Source organism: Mytilus californianus, unplaced genomic scaffold (genome assembly GCF_021869535.1).
Source record: "Mytilus californianus isolate M0D057914Y unplaced genomic scaffold, xbMytCali1.0.p SCAF_5, whole genome shotgun sequence".
NCBI lineage: Eukaryota > Metazoa > Mollusca > Bivalvia > Mytilida > Mytilidae > Mytilus > Mytilus californianus.
The window spans coordinates 111,074,025-111,087,178 of record NW_026262701.1 but is presented as its reverse complement, the minus strand read 5'-3'; positions in this window follow the sequence as shown (position 1 = coordinate 111,087,178).

The following is a 13,154-nucleotide window of genomic DNA, read 5'->3' as shown; positions in this document are numbered from 1 at the left end:
GATCAAGTCAGAAATAGTTTCAGACAAAAGTACAAATACTTTTTAATTTAACCACAAAAATATTGGTCTGCGTAATATTTTCGAATAGTGCAAGCAGTGCATAAAACATGTTTTTTATGTAAATGTTAACTTAGTAGCTCTTACCTGTAACAAAGTACATGCTGTAACGGCGATTAAATAGATTGTATCTATAAGTACTGATCCAATGTTGCCTTTTTTAGAAACCTTTAACCGTTTTAGACATAGAATTATCATACCAATTTTGATTTACTTTTACTGAATTTTTACCTTCCGTAATCCACGAATTTTCTGGTTTCTCTTACTTATGTATGCATTTTAATATCATATTTCTTAGAAATGAATCACATATTTGATCGTCTAAAATTATCGCACGGAATACTTTGTCTAAGGTATATTGCAACTGAAATTTGGAAGTATTCAAAAATGGGAAATAAGTTTGATATAGACTACATAAGGGTCTGGATGGGGGTCCTTCATTTCTGTATTCTTTACTTTTAGGCCATTTTTCTCTATTTTCTATATTTTAGCACCTCATTATTCTCTATTCTTTTTTTGTTTGGTCAATTTTTCTCTATTCTTCATATTTTTTGTCCATTGTTCTCTATTCTGTAAACCCCACATCCATACAATCCTACATTTACATGAATTTAATTAGATACTATTAGTGACCTATTTACTTCCTTTTTTGTTCATCGGGTTTTATTTTTAATTTGGTTTATACAGTTTTTGAAAGAATATTAACGAAAATGAATTAAGAGGCAAATAAAGCTAGCCGATGTTTAAAAGTGTTTAATCCATTTTGAGTATACAAACCAAAAGAGAAAACCTGAACAAATCGCACGAACTCCGCATGGATCGAGCTCCAGTGCATCGAAAAAAGCATCCTCCAATGCATTTATCATTCACCGAATAAAGATATAGGGAAAAATTTACAAATCAGATGATTATTCTGCTATCTGTATATCTAGACCGCGAAAAGGTTTTCGTGAGTTGAAAAGCAAACACATCGTATCGGTCAACCAATCCGTGATGGTAACTGTAAAACTTACGTGTAATCATCTTTGAAGTCGTTCATCTGTGTGAATTTATAGAAAAGGATCCGGATATGTAGCAGACTTTTAAGGATCGTTTGTAACCTTAATGTCTAGTTTGGATTTATGAGAAATAATCACACGCTGAAATGTGGGTTAATGAGTGACATGACATCATCAATATATTTGGATGGGAAAAAATCTTGGCATGATACTTTCGTCTTTTGTCTTTGGGAAAATTTTGGATGAATTTTGCTTCATATAAAAATAATAACAAGCTGATTAACCGGATATAGAATATAGATGCTGCCTGGTAATAATCCCATTACTCTAGTTCTGCTACATTGTATTGTTTCTAAATCAGTAATTCATGTTCAGAACAAATCAAACGAAACTTTATAATTGATTTTATGAAGTTAATGAACAACTTTACCTTATACTTGAAAGCGTTTATTAAAATTCAATGCAATATCAAATATTTTAAAATAAACTTATCTAGTACACTTATCTTGTGCCTTTTCAATGACCTTAAAATGTAGGATATAAGAAGTAACAAACATTATCTTTCATATTACATTATATAACTTATGCAGCTATACACAGCAAAATAACCCAAACGTCAAAGATAACTAACAAAGAAAAGGACAAATGAACTAATAAAACCCAGAGAGACAATGCATGCATACAAAACAAACAACAAAAAATAATAGGATTTCTTTCATGCACAAATTCACGGTAAACTGTTTGATTTAATTTCACTTACAGGTATATTGATGATGTTCTTTCCATTAACCACCCCAAACTTTTCTGATTGGGTCCCATTGATATATCCTCCTGAACTACAGATTGAATAAACCACATATACAGCTTCCTGTGCCTCATTTCTATATATATACCTAGAATTTGACTACAGCGGTCATCTCAACACTTGTTAGAATCTAGTACAAACGTGACGATTTCAATTTAGAAATTATAAATTTTCCTCACCTTAGTAGCAATATATCAACTTCACACGTATTAGGAGTATACATTTTCCAACTCATACGATCGTCAATAGCTTGCAGCTGATGCTCAGACTTTGTAAAACGCCATCGGTGTCTGAGCAAAACAATTATGAGCCAGGGTTCTGTCAAAGAACGTCTCGTTTTTTCTCTGAAAAAGTTCATCGGAAAGTACCTAGACCTAATAGATAACTGTTCATAATCCCTGTTCAATTTATTCCTAACTTTTCTCGGCCGATTTAGAGCTTAGCGTTTTGTATTAATTAATATCGACACTAACAAATACGAGAAATATCGACACTAACAAATACGAGAAATATCGACACTAGCAAATACGAGAAATATCGACACTAACAAAGACGAGAAATATCGACAATAACAAATACGAGAAATATCGACACTAGCAAATACGAGAAATATCGACACTAACAAAGACGAGAAATATCGACACTAACAAATACGAGAAATATCGACACTAACAAATACGAGAAAAGTAAGTGTACAAATAAACAACGAATGTAAACAATGACATATCCAAAATAAAAAAGGAAAAGGGAATGTGCTTTACAAAAAAGAGACAATAATTCAGATATCCAGATAAACAGCGAAAACAATTCAGATATCTAGATAAACAGCGAGAAAAATTCAGATATCAAGATAAACAGCGAGAATAATTCAGATATCCAGATAAACAGAGAGAAAAATTCAGATATCCAGATAAACAGCGAGAATAATTCAGATATCCAGATAAACAGAGAGAACAATTCAGATATCCAGATAAATAGCGAGAACAATTCAGGTATTCAAATAAACAGAGAGAACAATTCAGATATCCAGATAAACAGAGAGAACAATTCAGAAAACCAGATAAATAACGAGAACAATTCAGATATTCAAATAAACAGAGAGAACAATTCAGATATCTAGATAAACAACAGAGATAATAATTTAGATAAACAGAGAGATCAATTGAGATATCCAAATAAACAGAGAGAACAATTCAGATATCTAGATAAATAAAGATAACGATTCAGATATCCAGATATACAACAGAGATAATTATTCAAATATCCTGATAAAGAACATACAGAAAGATGCAGAATTCCATCTTAACTAGAATTAAAGAATAAAGAAAACGGAGGACTGAAAGACATAAAATAAAGAACATCAATATTTTACCATTAATAAAAGGTTTAAAAAATATGCCTGTACCGTGTATGTTCTATACTGTTTATGCTCTATGCCGCCATGAGTTTAGACACAAAAAGTAAGAAGCAAATCAAGAAGCAAAACAAAAGTCGAAAACGAGAGGAAAAACATTTACAAATATCAGTTCAAAACACTACAAAGAAAATCTTAAGATACCTACAAAAATAGATATGAATTCAAATCTTCCTCTTGTTGTCTCTATTCAAACCATCATTCTCTTTAATATTTGCATTACAAATACGAAAGCCAAGTCTAGCACGGAGTACACGCTTATTCATATTAATCGATACCAATTTTACTGCACATGATGCGAATAGTCAAGCTTCGGTGGTGATGGAGACCAAAATGTTTGCAAATCCAAAATCAAATACAAAGGTTGAAGAGTAGATATAACTGAAAAGGACCAAAACTATGGCTAAAGCAGGACCAAATTTAAAGAAGCTTTCTTACCCTCGGATAGTGTTCTTCCTAGTACATGTCATAGTGCAACATCAAGAACAATGCGGAGAAACATGAACAGTTGCTACTCCTTAAGCAAAATTGTGAGCACTATTCTAATACACACTTTTATTAGAATTATATTTTCAATAAACCCCTTAATTTTTTATCACATCACATGAAGTTAAAGTTTCGACCTTTTTTCAAATCTGTGTATCCCTGTGGTAATAATAATTTGACAATGCATACATTATCCATTGAAACCTGAAACTTCATTGCAATGCGCGCATATTAAACAAAATGAGAAAGGTTTATTTCGTAAACCAACGGAATATAGCCATCAAGAAATGGAAAATTACAATGAAACAGGAACTGTCTAACCCTCTATTAAAACATTTGTACTAAGACTACCATGCGAAATTTTAATGTCAAAGACTAAACAGCGACAATATTTTTTTAACGTTGTATTTAGTAATTATTATTTCAGATAAATAAATGTAACTATAAAAATAAGAAGATGTGGTAGTATTGCCAATGAGAAAACTCTCCACCAGAGACCAAATGCTATAGAAGTTAACAACTATAGGTCATCGTACGGCCTTCAACAATGAGCAAAACCCATACCGCATAGTCAGCTATAAAGGGACCCGAACTAGTATGAGTATATAAATGTTAGAGGGTATAATTCGTCTAGACAGTCTCTCTTACAAGCAAAAAGATACAAGTGCATGAATTTGATATAGAATTCTCGTACGGTTTTTTTTCAAAGGTTTCCACATTACAAAAGACTCATACTTACCAAAAACTAGAGGCTCTAAAGAGCTGTGTTGCTCACCTAGGTTTATGTGCATCTTCAACAATAGATACTCTCAATCTTCTAGAATAGAACTCATGACAAGAATATCTTCTTTGTTGATCTAGTCTTGCTGATCATTTTTGCTTATTTAAGTTTCTATCTATAGTTTTTCAGATGGTAGGTAACAACGCAAAAAATGACAAAAATTGTTTTCAAAGAGAACAACTCCAATAAGGGTTCAACAGATGAGTTAAACCATGTTGACTTATTTGTAGATCTTGTCTTGCTGATCATTTTTGCTTATTTAAATTTCTACATATTTATTATAGTTTTTCATATATAAAGCAAAAACGCAAAAAAATGGTCAAAACTATCATTAATGGGTAATAACTCCAATCAGGGGTCGTCAGACGATTTCAACTATTCGACTTATTTCTTGATCTTGTCTTACTGATCATTTTTGCCGATTTAAGTTTCTATCTATCTATTATACTTTTTCAGATATTAAGCAAAAACACAAAAAATTAGTAAAAATCGTTATTAAAGGGCAATAACTCCAATAAGGGGTCATCAGACGATTTCAACCATGTTGACTTATTTGTAGAATTTATAAGATAATAGGCAAAAAAAATTTTAAGTTGGTAAAATTCGTCAGTTAAGGGCAATAACTCGTATAAAATGTTGTTTAACAGTTTGGAAGCAAATGGACAATAAGTAGATCTCATCATTCCAAACATTTCTGCCCTTGTCAGATTTTCACTATTTATAGTGGTTTTCAAGATAATAGACAAAACTTGCATTTTACCCCTGTGTTCTATGTTTAGCTATGTCAGCCATCTTGGTTGGCAAGCGGAGTCATCGGACACATTTTTTACACTAGATACCCTAATGATGATTGTGGCCAAGTTTGGTTAAATTTGGATTTGTAGTTTCAGAGAAGAAGATTTTTGTAAAAGTTAACGACGACGACGGACGACGGACGCCAAGTGATGAGAAAAGCTCACTTGGCCCTTAGTGAGCTAAAACCAGGAATAAGATACCAAGAAGACAATCTAAAACAATAAGTCCAATAAAACGGACAACATTATGACCAAAACAAAAACATGTTCTTATATTATTTGTATCAGGAAACAAGTCTATCCCTTGTGTCGTTAACAGATTCGGTATTGAATAATTGAATTTCGAGAATTCTAAAACAAAATTATCACTTTTTCAGATTAATTAGACTCTGCTTTAGTTGGGCCCGTAATGGAAATAGAAGCATATGTTGTATCAGTTCATGACCTCATATCACAAATTTAATATACGTACATGTAAAAACCAAAGGCAAAGTAACAGCGGTGTTATTGCTGTTCTTGATCCCGTGGTTCCAGTTAGACTTTCTTTCTATGTTGTGATGTTACACTATTGTTTCAGGTAGGGTGAAGGTTGGCGCATATTAAAACGTTCAAACCCGCTGCATTTGTTTGCACCTGTGCTAAGTCAGGTATCTGATGTTCAGTGGTTGTCGTTTGTTGATATGCTTCATAAGTGTTTCTCGTTTCTCGTTTTTTATATAGATTAGACCTTTGGTTTTCTTGTTTGAATGGTTTTACACTAGTCATTTTTGGGGCCCTTTATAGCTTGCTGTTCGGTGTGAGCCAAGGCTTCGTGTTGAAGGTCGTACTATGACCTATAATGGTTTTCTTTTACAAATTGTGACTTGGATGGAGAGTTGTCTCATTGGCACTCATACCACATCTTCTTATATCTACTTAGACATGGATAAAAAAAAACTCTCAAACCACTGCAAGTTTAAGACGACCCCTAGCACCGTAAAAGACAATCCAAGACTAAATTAATATATATTTAAAATTGAGAATGGAATTTGTATGACAATTAGAAGCTAAACTTCATAAGAATTATTGGCAAGAAATGCTATTGCTTTTAGTGCGAGTTTAACTTTCCCAAAGAGAAAAATGATGCCAAAGGTACAATCAAAGTTCATAAGACGAAGTGAAACCAGCAACATCATGGCAACAAACGAAAAACGGCAAAAAAAAACATACAACGGTCTACAAAATACTATATAGAAAACTTAAGACTAAACAAATTGAACCCCACAAGAAACCACGAGTGGTCCCGGTTGCTCTGGAAGGGTAAGCAGGTCCTGCTGCATGTGTGTCACCCTTTGTGCTGCTGATGGCAAGTACTTATTCGGTGATAATCGGGGTGCAATCGGACAAAAACATTGTTTGTTGCGGTTTCACTAAAGTATACCGCGCATATTGCTTGATACAATGATAATTATATATTGTTATTGACGAATAGACTGATGTCATGTGCAAGTATCATTAAGACTTCATTTACACTCCAATGTAGTAGAATAGATGCTTATAAACACCCCTATTAATCAAACCTGTCGTCGACGTTTTTCAAATTAAACATTATTTTCATCAATATTTCACAGTGAATAGTATAGAACCATATTAATAACTTCTTTAAAATGAATGAAATATCCTCAAAACACCAATATAGCTAAATTACATCCTTAATTAGTTAAAAACGGATGAGTTGAACATTAATAAAAAAAATAATAAGGCAAATAAGCAAATAAGAAGATGCTTTCTAAGCTTTAATAGTTCCATCAAATAATTTATGCATTTAAATGTTTCATAGATCTGAACAAAGTAGTGTTATAATAATTATGTTCTTTTCTGAAATGTATGCAGAATTTCTGGGTTTTTTATTTTTTTTTAAGGAAATGACATATGTAGGCCAACGATGAAAAATACTTCAGACGGTATTTATAAACAAACATCTAAATTTTGAAGGTCGTAACAAAATACACGTAAATTTTGAGTATGATGAATTTTAAACTGTACGGTGAAAAAGTATAACAAAAATACCGAACTCCAAGGCAAATTCAAAAAGGTGAAGTCCATAAAAACTGACAAAATCAAACGCTATCAATCAACGGAACTAGTGAAAAACAACTGCCATATTCTAACTTGGTACATGCATTTTCCGAAGAAAATGGAATGTTAAACCTGGTTTTATAGCTAGCTAACTTGTATGGCAGTTGTTTATAGCTCCGTTATATTGACAAAATTGAATGAGCAACCCAAACAGACATAATAGGTTAATGTGACAATAATTGGGATCCAGCAGCCAAAATTGTGTAAACACACATGACAGACATGCAACACAACTGACTAAAAAATTCAAACAAGCATACAACTTAATCTTACAAAGACGCCAACAAAAAAGGTGTACTAGTATTACATTTGACAATGACGACAACAGCAAACATGTTGTCATTGATAGTACATACCGTATATAGTATATACATTTTCTCGATAAAGTAAAAATTAAGTACATATAAATTCAAGGGTAAACAAAGTAGAACCAAAACTGTAAGAACCCTTTGTGTCCGAACCGTAACTCAGGACACACCTGCACCAGGAATGCCAAAATTTATAAAGGCAAAACCCCGATGGCGGGATGAATAAATACCGAGTCACGTCAAAAGTCATACGATCAAAAGAAACATAATAGCACGATGTCAAATAACGGGGAAACTAAAGTAAAGTGGAAAGATACACAACTTCAGCACCTAGAATCTGTAACTCAAAACCATCTTGTATTATTTGTAAAGTAGGCACTAAATATTTATCTACGAGGTCTTGGTACTTTCTGATGAACTTTTTGAGTAAAAGGACGATACGTTCTTTGACAAAATCCTCATTATTTTTTTTTACTCAGACACTGATGACGTTTTACAAAGTCTGAGTAGCAGCTGCAAACTCTTGAATATCGTAAGAGTTGACCTTTACTTGTTACATTTATGTCATTTGGTCTCTTGTGGATAGTTGTCTAATTGGTATCATACCACATCGTATTTTCATTTTGAAGGTAATTCACAGTTTTAAAAGAAACAAATGATCAAAACTGCTTGAAGACTAACTGAGATAAACCTTAGATCACTTGCTGGTAAAACAAATGTTGATGAAGACAAAGATTGTGGTTATTATGTAAGTCGTCTATACGCACAGTATTAAAGAAAAGAAAGTCACCAAACAGTTGTTAAAAGTCTATTTAAATTTTCTTTTTAAACGTTGTCAATATTTTCTTTTCCATAATTTCATAGTTTTTTTTCTGGGATGATATCATTACTTCTAATTTAAATGTATTGTTATCTAAACTATAATTGCAAACAGGTATATTTTTGTATTAACATTTAAAAAAAACATAGTAGTGCCATTATCACTTTTTTTCCGATTGTAGATTTGTTCTCGTCCCAAACATGCATGAAATATTTACCACTGGACGTTGAGGAACCACCAATCAATCAACTAATAATTTTATCCGATCAATTAGCCTCTTTCCTAATGCAACAAAAGGATACGGTCATCAGTTCATGGCACAAATTAACAACACGCACATGCAAAAACCAAAAGCAAAGTAAATAAATTGTATTGCTGTTCTTCATCTAAACCTCACTGACTTAATATTTCGTTTCAGTTATCTTCTACACGTATTTAAATATACGCTCGACTTTTATTCTTTAATTTTCTTTTATTCTTCTTTAAAAATGTCCATATATAATTTCTAATCAATGACAAAGATGTTCTTCAATTTTGTCAGTTGTATGCCTCGAGAGAAAGAAAACACAAATGATGTCGGGCAAAATGATAACCACACAAACATTATTAATAAAAATGTATGTCTATATGAAAATAAGGAGATGTTGTATGATTGCCAATGAGACAACTATCCACTAGAGTTCAAATGAAGTGGATGTAAGCAAATACTGGCAACCGTACGGATATCAACAATGAGGAAAAACCGATACCGTATAGTCGGCATAAAAGGCCCCGACATGAAAAATATAAAACAATTCAATTGAGAAAACTGACGGCCTAATTTATAACAAAACAATTTGCAAAACACAAATATGAAAGAAATGAACCAACGACAACCACCGAACTACAGGCTCCTGACTTGGGACAGGCACATATATCATGTTGTGGGGTTAAAAATGTTAGTGAGCGCTCAACCCTCTTCTATCCTGAGACAGTGGTATAACAGCACAACATAAAAAGCAAACTGTAAAAATCAGTAGCAAATAGAAATAGCTTAGCTCAAAAGATCAGTAGGCACAAAAAACTAACACTTTTACATTTATCATAACTATTTATGTGTGGTACGACTATCATTGTCATTTGATTCTTCTATCCTATTTTCACTACTGCATTTTCATCAGTTGTAATTGAAGCTTTCTTTAATTAAGTATTTGTTTGTATAAATCACGTACAAATCATTAGAAAACAGTAGTAACGTACTAGGTACAGTGATCAAATGGACATCCACTTCCTGTCTAATCTTAGAGATGCACACGTCAGGGTTTTTATTCTTTAAGAAATTCGGTAATATTTCAGTAGTTTGTTTTTGTTTTTGTTTTTTTTTTTTACATTTTTAATTAAGATCCAATATTTGTAACGTTCATGTATCATAGATTTGTTCATTTTTTTTTTTTTTTGTTTTTTTTTTGTTAAGTGATTTTATATTGTAAATATTTTACTATGCATATTAATCATTAAATCATATACAAAACGTAAAATGTATCAACAAAGATAATAATTTATAAATGATTTATAGACAGATCTTATTTTGATAAAATTATAAGACTAGGATTACCATTGCTGTTATGGATTTTCCACTTGTCTGTGGAATTCCCAATTTCACAGACAACATAATGTTGGATCTTCAGATTTAATTTTCAAATCTTTAGTGACTTGTACCGGTTTAATTTAGTATTTTAACAGTATTGGTTTTTTCCAAATGGCTTAGCGGAAATACGTTTAGTGTTCTTATGATAGATCATCAATTATATCTATATCACTACATATTACAACAACAAAGACTTTAAAATAATTCATTCATTTCATCTCGGTTTCATTATTTGGTTTTAAAATATCAAGTTTATTAACCGACTAGAGCAATAGTTTGACAATGCTGTTAGTCTGCATTATTGAAAATGAAGTTAAATATTACATTTACTACTTCGAGATCAACTAACCGAAATGCAATACGAATTGTTAGTTCATAAAGGTATTCTGTAGAAATTTAAGTTATCTATCAAAATTTTATTCTTTGAATTTTTTTCTAAAAAGAATCTGTGTGTAACGTGAGGGTACCCAAATTGTACCTATTTTGACAGTTTTTTCTACCTACGTTTACTTAAGATCCAGGAAAAAGTTTCCATTCTGGGTTTATTTAAGACGAAGATGTATCCCAATTTACTATATTGTTCCAAAATTTTTATTTTTAATCCATACTGAGTCATAAAGAAATGATTTTGAACCGACCTCTATAGGACCCAAGATTCTGTCATGAATAGTACCTAAATTGCATCTATGCTTAAATTCACATCCGTAAAAATCGAATAACTGATGTTTGTTTCATTTCTCCACATTTTTAGAACAATTTGACAATAGTCCATGCTTACACATTTATTCTAAAACCAGTTGTTGGCATGATACGGGTTATGTTCTTCTCGTATAATTTATGATGGCAAGATACTAAATCCCTAACGGCAGTGATTGTGGTTGTTTTTCATATGCTGAAGACATAATCTTTCAATTGGTTTGACTGAAGTCTGGAACTTGCATAGCAGTAACTGCTAGTAGTCCTTTGTTTATTTATGTTTATCACTGTCATTTTGCTTAGTTTCTTCTGTTACCTTTTCTAAAATCGGACTCGGACTTCTTTTAAACTATGTTTTACTGTGCGTTTGTTTATTCCACATTGGCTAGAGGTATAAGGGGAAGGCTGAGATCTCACAAAACATGTTTAACCCCGCCGCATTTTTGCGCCTGTCCCATGTCAGGAACCTCTAGACCGTGTTAGTCTTGTGTTGCTTTTTTTTTTTTTTTTTTTTCATTTTTATGTTTCGGAGTTTAGCGTGGCGTCCATTTCGCAGTACATACATATATATATATGTCGAAATCCGGATATGGTGTACAAATTTTTGCACCTCATGTTTGCGGTATACCATCTTTTCCGCAAGTTTATTGTTTTCTGTTTGGTAATAATTTAGTAATAAGATCTGTTTTGTTACATCTTGTGCTCCGTTTATTTGGCAATCGCCAATGGCAGTCAGCAGGGTTTAAGAACATCAGTTGTTCGACCTGCTAGTCAAATGCGTTTATTAATATACTTTTTCACTCATTTGGTCTTTTGGAAAATGTTGTTTGTGCAGTATTTAGACCCCTCTACCAAGTAATTTGTTTTGCATGCACACGTATAAAAATTGCAGTTTTTATCCAACGCAATCATAGGTTTGAACGTTGTTTTCAATTTAGACTTGTTTATATGTATATATATATATATGCAAGTCTAAAAGGGTACAACATCACCAAAAAAAAAGTAAAATCATGAACAAATGTTAAATATTTCGATAACTAATATCCTTCATCAGTAAGATATCAAATGATTCTTATCCTGACATGTGGTAGTCAAACTGAAATAATAATCTTGATCGTTATAGAAATTAACACGAATCAATACGCTGGTAATTTTTTTCAATATTGATGTTTGGGAGGAGGAAAAAATTCCTAAAAACTGTAAGAGTCCTGTACTGAAGCCTGGGTTACAGGAAACAAGTGATGGTAGGGACTCATTTCTAGGCACTTTATATATGTATATATAAAGTGCCTAGAAAATCAACCTAACAATATTAGAGTAGATCTGATTCTTTACTTCCTCCCCAACCGAACCTGTACTTTTCACTTCATACTTCTACGACAACACCGCCTAGTATTGGTTTTAGATATAGCGATTATTTTCTAGAACGATCAAATTTAGCTGACGTAAACATTCAATTTTCGAACACGACTGTCTAAATTTTGGTTTTAATATTGCTATTTTCTTTTAGGGATTTCAGTGTGAATCCTCTGAATAAGGGTTGATATTTTAGCTTTGGGTTCGTGATGAAATTAGGACCAAAATTTCGAGATTTTTTTCATATTGGATTCCTATTGACATTTGCAGACCATACAATTATTTTACGTTTTGATTTTTCATAATGTTAAAAAACAATAAATAATAAACGCTATCTGTCGAAATTCTGGACTCAAATTCACTGTTCAGTACATAACATAATCGATTGTTAATGCTGAACAATTTATGGACGAACCATCTATTAATAAATGGATGTAAGCCTAATATCTGTAGTCCAATCAGGACGATAAATAGATAGATGTTAAAGGTCACAGGGGTATTTTAGCAATAACCTATAGACAACAGAGCATATGGAAAAGAGGGAATAAGTCCTCTGAAGGGAAAGACAAACTAACAAACATATGGAAAAGAGGGAATAAGTTCTCTGAAGGGAAAGACAAACTAACAAACATATGGAAAAGAGGGAATAAGTCCTCTGAAGGGAAAGACAAACTAACAAACATATGGAAAAGAGGGAATAAGTCCTCTGAAGGGAAAGACAAACTAACAAACATATGGAAAAGAGGGAATACGTCCTCTGAAGGGAAAGACAAACTAACAAACATATGGAAAAGAGGGAATACGTCCTCTGAAGGGAAAGACAAACTAACAAACATATGGAAAAGAGGGAATAAGTCCTCTGAAGGGAAAGACAAACTAACAAACATCAGCGTA